Raw genomic sequence first — 14798 nt, 5'->3', positions numbered from 1 at the left:
ACAAATTAATCAGCAAGAACAGGGGTGCAGATTTAGGTAATTTTTATTAAAAAAAAAAGTTTCCACTATTACATGAATGAACACATAAGCAACATAAATCAAGTTGTAAGAGCAAAGTAATGCCTTTCCTGGGGCAGCAAAATTAAAAATGATCCATTCTGGCTAGCTACTGTGAAACCTGTCTTACTGCAGAGGGTGGCCTAAACGACCCTATGAGCCTTCAGAGTCCATGAAATACCCTGCAAAATGCATCACAGTGCAAAGGAACAAAATGCAGCAGACCCCAAACTGCGGTCTACTGTGCCCCTTCATTCCCTAATCACTCAGGTTTCACATGCATGACTTGGAGTAGTTTATTTTTTAATAAATCATTGTTGGTTGGTAAGAAAATGAAAATGAAATCCTCTTCACACCAGTGACCCCTTTGCATTTAACAATCTGGGTTGCCCAATGACAGTCACATCCAGGTTTGTTGGATGTAGATAAAATCAATAGGTATGTGATTAGACAGCAGACAGGATGGCTGGAGCAATGGACAGGTCACCATTTGAGATGATGAATGGCTCTCTATCAACCTAGAGTTCCCTATGATGCTAACATTTACTATAATCTTATTTGGGCTGCGATTTATCTTTCTTGCACCTGATCAATAAAGATGAACAGAACAGTTGTAAGGATCGATTGTAATTTTTTATCATTTTCAAGCATGAAGGTGTATTTCTGACATGAAGACAATATTTACGTGTACTGCTTCTGCATTTTTTAAGATTGCAATGTGAGTGATCAACTGCACCAGTGCATATGCCGAGAAGTTTTAATTCACTGGTAGGTCTTGAGCTATCAAAAAGCCATTTGTCTCCTCAGATATTTTAACTTTAGGTTGTGTCACTCCTTCCTATCGGTTCCACTTATGAGGTTTTTCTTTCCTTTAAAATACACACCAGTCACGACACGCTCTTTTGCAATGTTTGTTTTCAGCTTTTCTTTGAACGTTTCTAACAAAGAGGGCAGCAAAAAGGCAGTTATATTGGACCACTAACAATGATGAGAAACTCCCCACATAACTATGATGAACCGTCAAACAAGCATTATGTTACTGAATCATCTATTAAAATGCCAGCAAAACAAAATATTTTTGCTTATTTTAAGCACTGAAACTGTTAACGTCTGGACAGAGCCAGGACCAGACTGAAAGATTTGGTCTCTAGTTCTGTTCAGTGACCCTGAGCAAACAACCTCCCCCAGCTTCTGTTTCAGTGTTCCTAATCTGTAAAACATGGATGATACTAGCCCTGCTTATCTCTGCCAAAGCTGTTGTAGAAATCAAATAAGATAGGCAAGAGAGCTATGAAACCTGCTCAGTGTTTTTGCAGGGTAAGATTAACATCCAAATAAAAGAATTTTGGAGGAAAAGAACTAATTTGGGCAATTCCATTCTGGGTACAAATTCAAAATTATCAACATAGAATGATACACAAAAGCAAGACTTCTGCCATAATATGAATTAGAGAGCTCCCTTCTGCTCTGTAATGCCAAATGCAGATTAAATTGCTAACTTTGTCAAACTTTCTCCTTCAGTGTTAAACACACCAAAAAAACCCTGTACCTGTGATGCCTGCAAACGTAGAATATAATTTCTTAAAGTTTTAGGCTTATTTATGCTCCATATTTCTAGCTCAGTGACCAGTTTCCAACACTGCATAAATGTAACAAAGAAAAGTCCCCAAGAGGCAACACCATATAACTAAGAAAATAAACACAAATATGCCCAACATCTACATGTAGACAGTGTTTAATTCATTAAGTATTTACTTATTCATTCAACAAAATTAAATCCTTATTATCCCAATAAGTCCATCTTGGAGAATTGGATCCTCAAAAAGCTTTCCATCTGCTACAGGAGAAAAGAAAAATAATTATAATAAAAGGTCACAAATGTTAAGCTAAAAAGTGGTACATATTGTTAATGGAGTTCAGGAAAAGTAGAGGTCTCTTTTGACCTGAGAAAATACTTTTAAAAATGAACAACTATGCAAAAAACAAAACAAAACCCCAAACCAAAAACATTCCCAATATGTCTGCCAGCAGGAGAAAGGATAAATATATATTGGGTATTCATAAAATGGATATCTATCTATACAGTGATGAAAAAGAATGAATCAGACACACATGTGGGGCAAAAAAAGCAAGCTGTAGATATGATACAGTACAATGCAGTTTGTTACTTTGGATGAAAAAGGGCAAAAAACGAAAACAGGATCAGTAAAGAGCAAATTCTATGGATTATCTCTAAGTGGTGGCAGTTATGTGTGGGTGGTAAAAGAGGATGAGAGGGGCAGAGTGCCATAAAGGAAGGGAACAGGGGGACTTGACTGCATTGTCGTATTTTCAGAAATGAGGTGTGGGTACACATCCAGTTGTTACACTGGTCATAAATACTCTGTAATACATACAAAAGTTGTGTTACTCCCCCCTCATTCCCCAAAGGTGCTAATCAACAACAACAAATGCTTCAGTAGAACCAGAACATAAAAGTGTGTGTGGGGAATACATGCTGAAGAGGAGGTTAGCTGAGTGGAGATAGACTCCTGAATGCTCAGCTGTTGCAGAGTGTTTACACATTACTAAATGGAAGTACCTTTTTTTCAACTTTGTCTTATGTAATCATTTTAGACTTACAGAAAGGGGGCAAAAATAGAAGAAGGTTCCCGTATATACTCCACTCAGCTTCCCTTCATGTCAACACCTTAGATGATCATAGTACAATTATCAAAACTAATAAGCTAACAATGTTACAATACTAGAGACTAGCAGCAGCTAAATTGCAGACTTTATTTGTATTTTTCCAAATGTCCTTCTTTTTCTATTCCAGGATCTAGTCCCGGGTCCTGGGTGGCATTTAGTTGTCACGGCTTCCTTGTCTCCTCTAATCTGTGACAGTTCCTCAGTCTCGCCTTCTCTTTTATGACCTCAACACTCACGAAGAACACTGGTCAGGTGTTTCGTAGAATGACGCGCAATCTGGGCCTGTCAGATGTTTTCTCATGATTAGACTGACACTATCGTGCATTATAGGGAAAGATACCACAGAAGTGATGAGCCCTTCACCACACACTGCACCCCGGGCTACATTACATTACATCAATAGATCGTTTTACTGGTGCTGTTGATCTTGACCACTTGATTAAAGTGGTGCCTAGGGGTTTCTCCATAGCAAAGTTACTATTTTTCCTGTTGTAATCAATATCTTACAGGAGATTCTTTGAGATTATGCAAATACACTGTTTCACCTTAAACTTTTGCCATCAGTTTTTTTGCATCCATTGTTTGCAGCAAGGACTTCTGTGGTGTTCTAATGATGCATGAACTTTTAAATGACATTATTGCCTATTTAGACCTTACTGATATAATGACAATCTTCATTGACTCTCTTGCTCAATAATGAAAACAGCAGCCTCAGAGAAAAAGCCTTCAAATACAAAAATCTTCAAAGAGTGGGTACCTATTCTTAGAAAAGTATAAATTCCCTACAGCCTGATTAAGAAATACGGAACAGGAGGTAAACATGGAGCTACAGAGGGGCGGACCTGAGTCAGGCAAAGCGTGCGCTCCTCCCCTATTCACTGTCAATAACTGAGAGGGCCCAGATGTGCACTGCGGGAACCTCCCTCCTGCTACACAGGTCAATCTTTATCACCGTAAAGAGGTAACTGTCCACTGTCGGGAGGAAGAGGCAGACGGGCTACTGCAAGGACTGGGAAAAAGGGAGAAGGGGTGAGTGGCTTCAGATGGCCCTTCAGGGGCTGTCTGAGCTCCAGATCCAGGTTTTCAGGAAGTTGCCCCAACTCCTGCCCTTCTATTTTGTAAGCCCTTGGGAAAAGGAATGGGGACCACCCACTTCAGAACCCTCTGCAGAGCTTGTGAAACTGCAGGCTCCTGGGCCACACCCTGAACCTCTGAGGATGGGGCCCAGAAGCTGCAAGCTTAGAAGCATCTCAATGACTCTGAACACACACTAAGTTTGGACACTACTGAGTTTCTAGAACAATGAAAGGATAATAAAAATTACTATTTAGCGTACCATTCAAAGTGAAAAATGAGTGTTTTTGAAGAATTATGGCAAAACTATTTTCCACAACTGAATACAGCTATAATTTTTACAAAGATGCTCCAAATTAGGGATTCTGCTGGCATTGTCCACAAGTCACTGATGGACCCAAAACTGCCCAAGAGCTCTGACTCTTGCCTTCCACTGCTGCAATGTTCTTCCTCTGAACTGGTACTCACAGGCAGCAGTTATCTGTGTTGTCTTGAGATGGCCATAGGTTGTATATGCTGCTATTTTTGTTTACCAATTGTAAATTACTGTTACTTTAATGTCATCCTTATAACTAAATTTGTGGTTATTTGGTTAACCAACCCTACAGTTTGTAGTAGTACATACTTATATTAATTGTATTTTTGTCTGATCGTTTTCTATAATAGTCAAATTTTAAGACCTGTGTGGTCAGTGTTTCTAATAAGTAACATCCACACTGCTATTTTCAAAGAAGATGGAGATATATATACAGACACACCCTCCAAACACTGTTGCATTGTAGACAAGTGGTATGAGAAAAACAACCTGGTGAGATGACCTTAAATAAAGAGACTCAAAAAGAAGAGGTAGAGGAAGGTGCCCGTGATCTGACAGGGGGGGTCTTTCAATGAATGATCACTGCTTTGGACATGGCCACATTATTTCTATGCCAGTGAGGTCCTTTACAACCTAAAATTCAAAAATTCTTCATTCATATTCATTCTGCATAGTTTCCTGCTCCATCAATGGCAGGAAAAATACTTGACATGATTTGTCCAGCGGTAATATGAATTTGTGGCAGGTAAATGTGATTTAAATCAAATATTAAAAGTCTAACTCATTAGTTTCTTCCTTTAAAACATGAATTCTTATTTGATACAAGCATAAAACATGTTTTCCACCAAGATTCTCTTTGAGAAGGTAGATCTTATAAATTCAAAGTAGAATGACAGTATCTTTCAGTTATTTTAGCACTATCAAAAATTTGATTAAAGGCTTACCTACTTTTTTGTCAAAGATAAATGAAAGGAGTTGTAGGAGGTGAACTATCTGCAAAATAACATCATTCTAGATCTGGGAGATGTTTCTGTCACTTATATTAGAGGACAATGCATCACTGGAAACAACAGGCATTTTCATTTTCTGTATCCAAATATCTTCCAATCTAAGGCAACAGGAACCAGTTACTAAATACACAGGCAACAAACTGAGTTAGGGTGACTGAATGCTCCACTGAACATAACTGTTAAGATGTTTCATTTAAAACACATGAATATGCTGTCCACGACACTCTGCACTTAGGTGAGTGATTCTCAGCAGAACAGCAAGGTGGTAAAGAGCGTGCACTTTGGAGCCAGACTGACAAGTCACAGCTCCACCCTTGTAGAATGGAACACAAGAGCTGTCTACCATCTGTGAAAAGGGGAGGGTAACACTAAAGACCAACAAGACTCTTCAGGGGATTAAATATGATAGTTCGTATAAAGCTCTTCGAATACTCTGCAACAACCTAAATGGGCAAAGAATTTGAAAAAGAACAGATACAAGTATATGCATAACTGAATCACTTCGCTGTACACCTGAAACTAACACATTATTGTCAATCAACTCTACTGCAATATAAAAGAAAAAGAAAAAAAAAAAAAGAAGCTTCTGTAAGCGGCCTTGACATTCCTCCTCAATACCCTTTAAAAAAAGAGCAAAATCTAGCAAAAAATAAATATATAAATCCAAAAACAAAAAAAGTCTACAAATAATAAATGCTGGAGAGAGTGTGAAGAAAAAGGAACCCTCCTACACTGTTGGTGGGAATGTAAATTGGTACAGCCACTATGGAGAAGAGTACGGAGGCTCCTTAAAAAACTAAAAATACAGTTACCATATGATCTTGCATCCCATTCCTGGGCATATATCTGGAGAAAATGCTAACTCCAAAAGATACATTCACGCCTATGTTCATAGCAGCACTATCTATAACAGCCAAGACATGGAATCAACCTAAATGTCCATCAACAGATGAATGCATAAAGAAGATGCGGTACACATCTACAATGGAATATTACTCAGCCATAAAAAGGAGTGAAATAATGCCATCTGCAGCAACATGGATGGACCTAGAGATTATCACATTAAGTAAAGTAAGTCAGACAGAGAAAGACAAATATCACATGATATCACTCACACATGGAATCTAAAAAAATGATATAAATGAACTTATTTCCAAAGCAGAAATAGACTCACAGACACAGAAAACAAACTTATGGCTACCAAAGGGGATAGTGGGGGTGGGGGGGAGAGATAAATTAGGAGTTTGGGATTAACAAACACACACTACTATATATAAAAGAGGTAATCAACAAAGACCTACTGTATAGCACAGGGAACTCTACTTAATATTTTGTAATAACCTAACAGAAAAGAATCTGAAAAAGAACATAAATATATATATGTATACCTGAATCACCCTGTGGTACACCTGAAACTAACACAACATTATAAATTAACTACACTTCAGTTAAAAAAACATGTTTTTATTATGATCACCTGATATGCATTAAAACTTTACTCAGAGCAATTAAAAAAAAACCACAATAAGGACCAACAGAACTCTTTGGGGGATTAAATACGATAACTCATAATAAAGCTCTTTGGGGCTTCCCTGGTGGCGCAGTGGTTAAGAATCCACCTGCCAATGCAGGGTGCACGGGTTCAAGCCCTGGTCCGGGAAGATCCCACATGCCACGGAGCAACTAAGCCTGTGCACCAAAACTACTGAGCCTGTGCTCTAGAGCCTGAGAGCCACAACTACTGAGCCACGTGCCACAACTACTGAAGCCCACATGCCTAGAGCCCATGCTCTGAAACAAGAGAAGCCACCGCAATGAGAAGCCCGCGCACCACAAGGAAGAGTAGCCCCTGCTCGCCACAACTAGAGAAAGCCCGCACGCAGCAACGAAGACCCAATGCAGCCAAAAATTAATTAATTAAATAAATTTTTTAAAAAAGCTCTTTGAATAGTACCTGGGACAACATACAGTGAGCATTATAGGAATGCTACCCATTATTAAAATTTATTTGAACATTATTCAAACAGTAAAAAAAGTACACAGTGTTTGGTAAATTTTTTCAAAACCCATTTTAACAAAAATTTAAATCTTTTAAAAACAAAAATCTTTTCTTCCATTAAATCAAACATTACTGAATTTTTATTACATTGCTCATCTGTTCTGTTTTTCTGTTCCTTAAGATAAATGGGAACTGTAAAGACAATAGCTGGACAGTGTTGGGAATGTTACTGGTTATGTAAAAAAAAACAATGTGTGTGTGTGTGTGTGTGTATACATACACACATATGGTGACACTAACTAGCCCATATAAAAATCAAACCAATAACTTTTGACCTTATCCCAATGAAATCCAATTAACTAAATTAAACAGCAAAGTACTTTAATGTGAGGGCTTCCCAGGGCCTTTTTACTATGCACTGTAAGCCTCCAATATGAGAAATACTGTTCATGATGACTCCCAAACTGATTTCCTCATGGAATCTTTTTATCATGGATCATCTTGAGGGAACAAAATCCCCTTAAATGGTCCATGTGCAATGCTGATTTAAAGAAAAGTCCAAACATTATTTCAATCCTGCACTTCTTGCCGTGCAACTCTTCCCACCTCAGAGCAACATTTTCTTATGGGTTATTTTTAAAACTAATGCTCAAAAGATAAGGAAAGAGTAGAAACTGGCGATATTGGAAAATGATTCCAGAACTGATGATGACTAATGGCATCACTTTTTATTAAGTGCTAATAAAAAAGAAATTGCTATCTTGAATCTTAAAAATTTGAGATAAAGTCCTTTAAGAAAATTATTGCTCACCTCTCCCCTGTTTCCTCAGAGCCCTGTGGCAGATTGCAAGAATGGTCACAATTCTTTTTTTTTTTTTTAATTTATTTATTTTTGGCTGCATTGGGTCTTCGTTGCTGCATGCGGGCTTTCTCTAGTTGTGGTGAGCGGGGGCTACTCTTCGTTGTGGTGCACGGGCTTCTCATTGCGGTGGCTTCTCTTGTTGCAAAGTGTGGGCTCTAGGTGTGCAGGCTCAGTAGTTGTGGCGCATGGGCTTAGTTGCTCCGTAGCATGTGGGATCTTCCCAGACCAGGGCTCGAACCCTTTCCCCTGCATTGGCAGGCGGATTCTTAACCATCGTGCCACCAGGGAAGTCCCTGGTCACAATTCTTTACTCTTTTCTATATTCATGTCCTTTGGTGACACTTTATAGCTTCCCTCATCATGAAAGGGTGAAGTCTATTCCCCCACCCCTTCAATCCAGGCTGTGCCTGTGACCTGCTCTGGCCAACAGACTGTGACAGACGTGACGAAGTGCCAGTTCTAAACCCAGGAGTCTCTCTTGGAACCCTGCCCATGTGCCACATCAGTAAGCCCAAGCTAGCCTGCTGGAGAAGCAGAGACTACAAGTCTTCCCGGCTGAGGCCATCCTAGACCAGCCAAACCTCAGCCAACTCAGCAAGAGTGAGCCCAGCCAAGCCCAGAAGAACTGCCCAGATGATAGGAGCCCAAATTGGTGACACACCTGCAGAATCATGAGGTAAATAAATGGTGACTGTTTGAAGCCACTAAGTTGGGGGTGGTTTCCTATACAGTAAAATTGAACTGATTCGTGCCCTTTCTCTGTGCTCTCACAGCACCACAGACTTGTATCAAAGCACTTACCACACTGTACCAGCAATGCTTGTTCACCTGTTGTCTCTCCAGCTAGCCTGTAAGTTCTCCCAAGGCAGGTATCTTGTCCCATTTATCATTATACTCAGAGCACTCAGTTTACGTGACACACAAAACTTACTGAAATAATGTTAGAGTGACCGATTCATCTTAAACTGCATTCCAACTTTTGCTCTTATTTAAAACAGGACGGGATAGAGACAAGGTTAAAGTAAATTAAATAATATAACATGGAAAAGGTGCACTACTACATTTATTATGTGTTTCCAACCAAATGGCAAACACTTCAGTCTGCTTTGCTACATAAAAAGGAAATGGATATTGCTGAGGATTGTGTTCAATTGCATAACAGTATAGTAATAGTTTAAGCTACAAACAGTAGCATAAGTGAGTAAGGGAGTTGTTTTTCTTGTGTAATAAGAAATCCAGACATTAGAAACCAGGGCTGATACAGGCGCTAAGGACATCATGAAATAACTAGGCCCTTTTCTGTATTCCTTTCTCAGCCACCCTTAGCATTTGGCTTTTGTCCCCATGGTCTCAAGACAGCTGTCACACCTCCAGTTATCATGCCCATGTTCTGAAGAAGGTAAATAAGGGAAGAGAAGGCCTCTCCAGAGATTTCCACTCACATCTCTTTAGCCAGAATTATATATCATGCACAAGCTTGGCTGCAAAAGAGTCTGGGAAATTGAGTAATTCTGTTTTCTCACTTCTAAAGTAAAGAAAGAGAAGGACGGCGTTTGCAATTGGTGTTTATTGAGCCAATTTATCATACCTGCCACAGACAGCTGAAGCGACAGCACAAAATCATGCACAAAACAGTGTGGTAGATTTCTACATACAAGTATTCTAATATTTCTTTCCAATCTCCCTTAAAGTTCTAAATTTGGGGTGTGGGGGGATTTACCCATCTCGTATTCTGATATCCAAGAACAAAGTTTTTAGACAGTATAGGAAGGAAACAGGCATCAACAAGAGCAGGCATCATTCCCAAATTTCTATGGGCTGGCTGTGGCCCAAGTTTTTGAATGTGTGGTATACTGCCATTTTCCATTTTCAGAGTCTCCCTTTAAAAGTGTATTTTAAAATGCACGCGCACAGACACACATTACTGCTAGATTCGAAAAGCATCTTTTCAAGCTCTAAATTAGATCAAAAGAAAACATGCACACATTATTCTTGCAATATTTTCTCAGGTTCGGAATCTTATTTCTGTTCTATTATAACTAATTTGATCACATCTGCTATCGTATGAGAAAAGAACAAATCAAAATGGTCACAAGAAAAATTTGTTAACTAGCTCTTATCAGTTCTTTTATAAAATGCTACACAACACAGCATACTGAGGTACAATTCTGGTGGCCTGACACTACTTCTCAGAGGAGACTGACACTCCTACGCACTGTCCATTCAGATGGTGGTGACTGCTTATGTTAGAAGAGTGAATGGGAGAAGGAACAAGTCTGACCTTGGATATGAGCAGACTGACCGAAGGTGTGCATCTCCTCTCTCTAAGCTGATGTATAATTACCACCACCACCTGTCGGTCTCCATCCCTCCTATACCCAGCCAAACACAAGCGTTACTCTATCTGGCTAGTTATTTCAAACAAAGGTCTAATGTGTACAAACACCAATAAAACCCTTCCTATTGACAATGTCAATAAGAGCATTCCCACTGTTAAGTAGAGAGATTCAGAACTGACTTATTAACACTTTTTGTTATAACACTCGCCCAGGAACTATGTTATAATCTGTAATCAGCTGGGTGCAGGTAAGTATGCTTCCCCCAATAAAAAAGCTAAGCACCTGCGGACACGATTTAATGCTGCAAATGCAGTGTGGATATAATTCCAGGTCCAGAAGCCCTGAAACAGTCATTTACTGTATGCTATCAGGAGGCCAAAAGGATTTCATGCTTCCACAACCATCCTGTCTTTTTACAGAATTACACAGAATGAGAGAGCCTGACTTTTCTCTACCACAACAATTTTAAGAGCTATAGAATTTTTTTTTTTAAATCACTAATTATATGCTGTCTACAGGAGACCTACTTCAGACCTAGGGACACATGCAGACTGAAAGTGAGGGGATGGAAAAAGATATTCCACGCAAATGGAAATCAAAAGAAAGCTGGAGTAGCAATATTCATATCAGATAAAATAGACTTTAAAATAAAGAATGTTACAAGAGACAAGGAAGGACACTACATAATGATCAAGGGATCATTCCAAGAAGAAGATATAACACTTATAAATATATATGTACCCAACATAGGAGCACCTCAATACATAAGGCAACTGCTAACAGCTATAAAAGAGGAAATCGACAGTAACACAATACTAGTGGGGGACTTTAACACCTCACTTACACCAATGGACAGATCATCCAAAATGAAAATAAATAAGGAAACAGAAGCTTTAAATGACACAATAGACCAGATAGATTTAATTGATATTTATAGGACATTCCATCCAATAACAGCAGATTACACTTTCTTCTCAAATGCGCATGGAACATTCTCCAGGATAGATCACATCTTGGGTCACAAATCAAGCCTCAGTAAATTTAAGAAAATTGAAATCATATCAAGCATCTTTTCTGACAATGTTATGAGATTAGAAATGAATCACAGGGGAAAAAACGTAAAAAACACAAACACATGGAGGCCAAACAATACGTTACTAAATACCCAAGAGATCACTGAAGAAATCAAAGAGGAAATCAAAACATACCTAGAGACCAATGAAAATGAAAACACGACGATCCAAAACCTATGGGATGCAGCAAAAGCAGTTCTAAGAGGGAAGTTTATAGCTATACAAGCCTACCTCAAGAAACAAAAAAATCTCAAATAAACCATCTAACCTTACACTTAAAGGAACTAGAGAAAGAAGAACAAACAAAACCCAAAGTTAGCAGAAGAAAAGAAATCATAAAGATCAGAGCAGAAATAAATGAAATACAAACAAAGAAAACAATAGCAAAGATCAATAAAACTAAAAGCTGGTTCTTTGAGAAGATAAACAAAATTGATAAACCATTAGCCAGACTCATCAAGAAAAAAGAGGGAGAGGACTCAAATCAATAAAATTAGAAATGAAAAAGGAGAAGTAACAACAGACACCACAGAAATACAAAGCATCCTAAGAGACTACTACAAGCAACTCTATGCCAATAAAATGGACAACCTGAAAGAAATGGACAAATTCTTACAAAGGCAGAACCTTCCAAGACTGAACCAGGAAGAAATAGAAAATATGAACAGACCAATCACAAGTAATGAAATTGAAACTGTGATTAAAAATCTTCCAACAAACAAACGTCCAGGACAACATGGCTTCACAGGTGAATTCTATCAAACATTTAGAGAAGAGCTAACACCCATCCTTCTCAAACTCTTCCAAAAAATTGCAGAGGAAGGAACACTCCCAAACTCATTCTACGAGGCCACCATCACCCTGATACCAAAACCAGACAAAGATACTACATAAAAAGAAAATTACAGACCAATACCACTGATGAATATAGATGCAAAAATCCTCAACAAAATACTAGCAAACAGAATCCAACAACACATTAAAAGGATCAGACACCATGATCAAGTGGGATTTATCCCAGGAATGCAAAGATTCTTCAATATATGCAAATCAATCAATATGATACACCATATTAATAAACTGAAGAATAAAAACCACATGATCATCTTAATAGATGCAGAAAGAGCTTTTGACAAAATTCAACATCCATTTATGATAAAAAAAATCTCTCCAGAGAGTGGGCCTAGAGGGAACCTAACTCAACATAATAAAGGTCATATACGACAAACCCACAGCAAACATCATTCTCAATGGTGAAAAACTGAAAGCATTTCCTCTAACATCAGGAACAAGACAAGGATGTCCACTCTCACCACTATTATTCAACATAGTTCTGGAAGTCCTAGTCATGGCAATCAGAGAAGAAAAAGAAATAAAAGGAATCCAAATCGGAAAAGAAGAAGTATAACTGTCACTGTTTGCAGATAACATGATACTATACATAGAGAATCCTATAGATGCCAACAGAAAACTATTAGAGCTAATCAATGAATTTGGTAAAGTTGCAGTATACAAAATTAATGCACAGAAATCTCTTGCATTCCTATACACTAATGATGAAAAATTTGAAAGAGAGATTAAGGAAACACTCCCATTTACCACTGCAACAAAAAGAATAAAATACCTAGGAATAAACCTACCTAGGGAGACAAAAGACCTGTATGTAGAAAACTATAAGACACTGATGAAAGAAATTAAAGATGATACCAACAGATGGAGAGATATACCATGTTCTTGGATTGGAAGAATCAATATTGTGAAAATGACTATACCACCCAAAGAAAATTACAGATTCAATGCAATCCCTATCAAAGTACCAATGGCATTTTTTACAGAACTAGAACAAAAAATCTTAAAATTTATATGGAGACACAAAAGACCCCGAAGAGCCAAAGCAGTCTTGAGGGAAAAAAACGGAGCTGGAGGAATCAGACTCCCTGACTTCAGACTATACTACAAAGCTACAGTAATCAAGACAATACGGTACTGGCACAAAAACAGAAACATAGATCAATGGACAAAGATAGAAAGCCCAGAGATAAACCCACGCACCTATGGGCAACTAATCTATGACAAAGGAGGCAAGGATATACAATGGAGAAAAGACAGTCTCTTCAGTAAGTGGTGCTGGGAAAACTGGACAGCTACATGTAAAAGAATGAAATTAGAACACTCCTTAACACCATACACAAAAATAAACTCAAAATGGATTCGAGACCTAAATGTAAGACCGGACACTATAAAACTCTTAGAGGAAAACATAGGAAGAACACTCTTTGACATAAAACACAGCAAGATCTTTTTTGATCCACCTCCTAGAGTAATGGAAATAAAAACAAAAATAAACAAATGGGACCTAATGAAACTTCAAAGACTTGCACAGCAAAGGAAACCATAAACAAGACGAAAAGACAACCCTCAGAATGGGAGAAAATATTTGCAAACGAATCAATGGACAAAGGATTAATCTCCAAAATATATAAACAGCTCATGAAGGTCAATATTAAAGAAACAAACACCCCAATCCAAAAATGGGCAGAAGACCTAAATAGACATTTCTCCAAAGAAAACATACAGATGGCCAAGAAGCACATGAAAAGTTGCTCAACATCATTAATTATTAGAGAAATGCAAATCAAAACTACAATGAGGTATCACCTCACACCAGTTAGAATGGGCATCATCAGAAAACCTACAAACAACAAATGCTGGAGAGAGTGTGGAGAAAAGGAAACCCTCTTGCACTGTTGGTGGGAATGTAAATTGTTACAGTCACTATGGAGAACAGTATGGAGGTTCCTTAAAACCTAAAAATAGAATTACCATATGATCCAGCAATCCCACTACTGGGCATATGCCTAGAGAAAACCATAATTCAAAAAGACACATGCACCCTAATGTTCATTGCAGCACTATTTACAATAGCCAGGTCATGGAAGCAACCTAAATGCCCATCGACAGACGAATGGATAAAGACATATATACAATGGAATATTACTTAGCCATAAAAAGGAACAAAATTGGGCCATTTGTTGAGACGTGGATGGATCTAGAGACTGTCATACAGAGTGAAGTAAGTCAGAAAGAGAAAAACAAATATCGTATATTATCACATATATGTGGAACCTAGAAAAATGGTACAGATGGACCGGTTTGCAGGGCAGAAATTGAGACACAGATGTAGAGAACAAACGTATGGACACCAAGGGGGGAAAGCGGCAGGGGGGCGGTGGTGGTGGTGTGCTGAATTGGGCAACTGGGATTGACATGTACACACTGATGTGTATAAAATTGATGACTAATAAGAACCTGCTGTATAAAAAAATAAATAAAATTAAATTTAAAAATTAAAAAACAAAAACAAAAAAAATCACTAATCA

General features: G+C 38.2%; 1 protein-coding gene across 1 annotated transcript in view; it reads right to left on the bottom strand.

Moving 5' to 3' along the window:
* The window catches only part of CHCHD3 (coiled-coil-helix-coiled-coil-helix domain containing 3), a 288008-nt gene that overhangs the window by 54345 nt on the left and 218865 nt on the right, over nucleotides 1-14798 (bottom strand). The gene's annotated exons all lie outside the window — the stretch shown is intronic.

Source organism: Balaenoptera acutorostrata, chromosome 7 (genome assembly GCF_949987535.1).
Source record: "Balaenoptera acutorostrata chromosome 7, mBalAcu1.1, whole genome shotgun sequence".
In the NCBI taxonomy this organism is placed as follows: Eukaryota; Metazoa; Chordata; class Mammalia; order Artiodactyla; family Balaenopteridae; genus Balaenoptera; species Balaenoptera acutorostrata.
Note: the sequence above shows the minus strand (reverse complement) of the source record. Positions and strands in the feature narration are given on the sequence as shown.